We start from the raw sequence: 5,287 nt of genomic DNA on the forward strand, positions 1-5,287 counted from the left end.
AGCACTCCTGAAAGAAAGGATATTGCGGAGACATGGCTTAGCCACAGCCTGGGGGATGTTTCCAGAATGAGATTTTCACTCTGCAGCGGAGTGTGCGCTGATATGAAACTTCCTGGCAGATTAAAACTGTGTGCCCGACCGAGACTCGAACTCGGGACCTTTGCCTTTCGCGGGCAAGTGCTCTACCAACTGAGCTACCGAAGCACGACTCACGTCCTGTACTCACAGCTTTACTTCTGCCAGTATCTCGTCTCCTACCTTCCAAACTTTACAGAAGCTCTCCTGCGAACCTTGCAGAACTAGCACTCCTGAAAGAAAGGATATTGCGGAGACATGGCTTAGCCACAGCCTGGGGGATGTTTCCAGAATGAGATTTTCACTCTGCAGCGGAGTGTGCGCTGATATGAAACTTCCTGGCAGATTAAAACTGTTTGCCCGACCGAGACTCGAACTCGGGACCTTTGCCTTTCGCGGGCAAGTGCTCTACCAACTGAGCTACCGAAGCACGACTCACGTTCGGTACTCACAGCTTTACTTATGCCAGTACCTCGTCTCCTACCTTCCAAACTTTACAGAAGCTCTCCTGCGAACCTTGCAGAACTAGCACTCCTGAAAGAAAGGATATTGCGGAGACATGGCTTAGCCACAGCCTGGGGGATGTTTCCAGAATGAGATTTTCACTCGGTCGCGCACACAGTTTTAAACTGCCAGGAAGTTTCATATCAGCGCACACTCCGCTGCAGAGTGAAAATCTCATTCTGGAAACATCCCCCAGGCTGTGGCTAAGCCATGTCTCCGCAATATCCTTTCTTTCAGGAGTGCTAGTTCTGCAAGGTTCGCAGGAGAGCTTCTGTAAAGTTTGGAAGGTAGGAGACGAGGTACTGGCAGAAGTAAAGCTGTGAGTACCGGACGTGAGTCGTGCTTCGGTAGCTCAGTTGGTAGAGCACTTGCCCGCGAAAGGCAAAGGTCCCGAGTTCGAGTCTCGGTCGGGCACACAGTTTTAATCTGCCAGGAAGTTTCATATCAGCGCACACTCCGCTGCAGAGTGAAAATCTCATTCTGGAAACATCCCCCAGGCTGTGGCTAAGCCATGTCTCCGCAATATCCTTTCCTTCAGGAGTGCTAGTTCGGCAAGGTTTGCAGGAGAGCTTCTGTAAAGTTTGGAAGGTAGGAGACGAGGTACTGGCAGAAGTAAAGCTGTGAGTACCGGACGTGAGTCGTGCTTCGGTAGCTCAGTTGGTAGAGCACTTGCCCGCGAAAGGCAAAGGTCCCGAGTTCGAGTCTCGGTCGGGCACACAGTTTTAATCTGCCAGGAAGTTTCATATCAGCGCACACTCCGCTGCAGAGTGAAAATCTCATTCTGGAAACATCCCCCAGGCTGTGGCTAAGCCATGTCTCCGCAATATCCTTTCTTTCAGGAGTGCTAGTTCTGCAAGGTTCGCAGGAGAGCTTCTGTAAAGTTTGGAAGGTAGGAGACGAGGTACTGGCAGAAGTAAAGCTGTGAGTACCGGACGTGAGTCGTGCTTCGGTAGCTCAGTTGGTAGAGCACTTGCCCGCGAAAGGCAAAGGTCCCGAGTTCGAGTCTCGGTCGGGCACACAGTTTTAATCTGCCAGGAAGTTTCATATCAGCGCACACTCCGCTGCAGAGTGAAAATCTCATTCTGGAAACATCCCCCAGGCTGTGGCTAAGCCATGTCTCCGCAATATCCTTTCTTTCAGGAGTGCTAGTTCTGCAAGGTTCGCAGGAGAGCTTCTGTAAAGTTTGGAAGGTAGGAGACGAGGTACTGGCAGAAGTAAAGCTGTGAGTACCGGACGTGAGTCGTGCTTCGGTAGCTCAGTTGGTAGAGCACTTGCCCGCGAAAGGCAAAGGTCCCGAGTTCGAGTCTCGGTCGGGCACACAGTTTTAATCTGCCAGGAAGTTTCATATCAGCGCACACTCCGCTGCAGAGTGAAAATCTCATTCTGGAAATATCTACTACTGTTCTTTGATGTTAATAGGCCGTGAACAGTGCTGTGTCACTCACTGAACTGAAACTTCTTCATGTGTGCCACAGAATAGGACATTGTATAGTAAAAGATACTCTGTCAATATGCCAATTTCGTGCGTTGTTAATTGTGCACACTCTGGAACTGCAATACAATGCCATGTAGCTGCCGATGAAAGCTGTGACGATACACGAGTCTTACCGTTACCTGGAACAGATATCTCTCATTTGCTACAACAACGTCGTAACTCGAAAACCTTGATTTTTCAGGAGATGCTTTTGAAGTTTAGAAACTGCTATAATTTTTTGGAATAGTATTATCAAACCAACAATTTTGTTAAATTAACAACTTGTTATGATGTGGAGATAAATTACAAGTTGAAATATGTACTACATAATTTTCCATAATTTTTCAAATCCATTCACTTTCACTTATGACTCTGCTGCTGCTAAAATCAGTTTTTTTTTTTTTTTTTTTTTTTTTTTTTTTTTTTTTTTTTTTTTGCTTGACGTAAGTGGAATTGTGGCGTTACTGTTGATAACAAGTGTGATTACCCAGTGTTTACCACAAATTTACTCTTATGACAGTATTATTTTGCCCGCAACTCACAATAAAAACAGAAAACAGGTCGAAAATAAATTGAAAGATTGAAATAGTAATTGTCACATTCAACGCATACTTTATTTATTTAAAATAAATCGTAGTAATATTAATTGAAACATAAAAAGTATAACTACAGCTGGTAATAGTACTGTGCATAAAATTTAGGTATGTGGTTTTTCTGGATTAATTCAAGCAGGTCTTCTTTCTTGTTGTTAGCTATTTGAGGTTTTGTCTGAAAAGCTCGTGTCAATGTAATATGGTCCATCGTCTTTTTCTTTCCGATGACATTATTTACCACACTGAAGTTCTCATCCTCAAAAGACGTTTTGAAGGAAAGGGTAGTTGGTGATTCGTGTTCCACTCTCAGAACTTTCACTGTCGCTATTTTCACTTGTGACATATTAAGAGGCCCCATTTGAGTTGCTTTAATATCCAAAAAATCTTCATAGCGTAGTTCCGTAACACTGAATGATTTTCAAGATTTTTGACCCTACGGATAGCAACAATAAATGACTGCGGTGTGTACGTTGGGCTGCCCTTCAGTTGTCTTTTCACTTGCCGCTCAAGTAACTAGTGCACAGAATCTCCCTCGCTTTGCGTGTGACCTTTCATGAGGTATTTATGGCTTATGCTTTTTACGATCGGATGAGATATAGCATAGAGGTACAAAGCAATCATGAACTTAGTTTTTGCTCGGTCACACAATTATCAGAATAAAAAATGAAGTCTTGATCGCCTGATTCAGCTCTTTCATTGAAAACCGAAGAAAGCAGGACCAAAATTCGTTAATTCCTCTGCGTCTTGGATTCATCCGAAACAAAACATTGACATTCCTTAGACTTGAGATCATAAATTGCAAAACTAAATACATTTAACCTACACTTATAATAAAAAAACTAGGACGCCGACCTTGGGAATTTGCATAAACGCTTGCGCGTCATACACCGCTACAGCAGCATTCGATTCCTCCTTATCATACTTCTTTTCCTTTCTGCACATTACTTTCTCCAGTATATGCTGATCATAATATTCCTTTCTCTTCATTTTTTCATCCCTCCCCCCTCCCCCCAAGCACGTTTCACATGCGTGTAAGGAATGAGATGTTAAAATCTTCTATAAGTATCCGATAAAACATTACATACTTCACAAACGGGATATTTTTTTCTTTACAGTCAACTATGAGGTCTCTGTGAATGTCCGCAATCGTTTTGCTTCCATCAATAAAATGGTTGCTTATGCTGGCATGAGTATAATGACCTTAGATTTTTGAAATTTTATCCATACAGTTTTTAACACCTTCCCTCAAATAATCATCAACTTCCCTTTGTTTGCAATGTTCTCCTCGGCGACCTTCGTCGAGCAGAACATATGCCGGCTTATTTCGTTTTTACTGTATCGTCCTAATAGGGCGATCGTTTATATTTAATGTGTTCTTGAAAAACTATTTGCACACCCTGACTTACTGATCATTCAGACAGAAACAGAAGGCGTTATGATTATCCCTTTGCTTCGTTGTACCACCAACACGCTTATACCGATGTTTTGGCTGAATGGACTCCATATTATTGAGGGTATACTGTCGTTCTTTGTTTACATCACCCAACTACCAACAGAAATTAAACATCTGCATCCGTTCCTCTTCTTTAAACTTCACAGAACATTTCCACTTAAACTTTTCCGTAGACAGAGTTTCCCTTTTCCTCTCGTTTCGGATTTTTTTGCCTGTGGTGTGCATTTTGTATGCCTTTCCACTGCTTTTTAAACTCTCATTAGCATTCCTTAGCCAGGTGTGCTCATTCTTTTTACGCTTATTTCCTTTCTTTGTCGGACTCGTTAATATTACCGGAGTTCCGACTTGTGCTATATTAGAAACACAGTTCCCTCTGTTCGAATTAGGTTCCCTCTGTTCGAATTAGCAGCTCCGTCGCTGTCACTGTCGCTCTCACTGATAACATTGGGTGGTACATTCGTGGCATCGTTAACATCATCACCACCATCTTCGGAAAATGAACGTGAACTTGAGGAAGAATCTGACCTCGTTCCAACAGGTGAATTTCCAGCATAATTACTCTTAACCTCCACGTTTTCAGCTGAAACGGCGGCAGCAGCTAATACAATCCCTTGTTGTTTTAGAGTGCCGAAGTCATTGTTACAAAATAAAAGGACATGGGATATATTTTCGTGAAATAAAAACTGAAGTAAGTGATAACATACCTCCTTCTTCTGAAAGTTTTCCGCTAGACACAGAACTGGTATTCAGATCTGCAGAACGAGCTGATGAGGTACATTTTACCTGCCATTCCTCCACATTTCCTACTTGTTTCTTATGAGCCATTAGCACCAATTTTGTTCCTCGTATATCTGATTGCATGATTCTCTGACTGTAAATAAAATTATAATATCGGATAAACTATCTCACTGATTCGTAATAATTGTCCAGATTCATTTTATGGTCCTAAAATATTAAGTTACTGTAAGTTATTACAACAATACTGACATAAATATAGATATTTGAAAGTGAAACGTGAATACTGACGACGACTTAGTGCAAGAGTGTCATAACAGCACACGATTCTAAAACCGATGGTTAAGAATCAGATTCCTGTTATTTGTAACAACGTATTGAAACAAAATGGTACCGGAATGAAATTGATTGTTTTCTGCAATAACGTAAAATAAGTCAAACGGAACTCATTCC

The 5,287-nt window shown here is 42.2% G+C and overlaps 1 non-coding gene across 1 annotated transcript; it reads right to left on the reverse strand.

The window, feature by feature from the left end:
• Positions 1-431: 431 nt before the first annotated feature.
• Positions 432-506, reverse strand: Trnas-cga (transfer RNA serine (anticodon CGA)). The gene has a single exon. It is a non-coding gene; the product is annotated as a tRNA-Ser (tRNA).
• Between the last annotated feature and the right edge of the window lie 4,781 nt (positions 507-5,287).

The sequence above is a fragment of the Schistocerca serialis genome, chromosome 2 (assembly GCF_023864345.2).
Source record: "Schistocerca serialis cubense isolate TAMUIC-IGC-003099 chromosome 2, iqSchSeri2.2, whole genome shotgun sequence".
NCBI lineage: Eukaryota > Metazoa > Arthropoda > Insecta > Orthoptera > Acrididae > Schistocerca > Schistocerca serialis.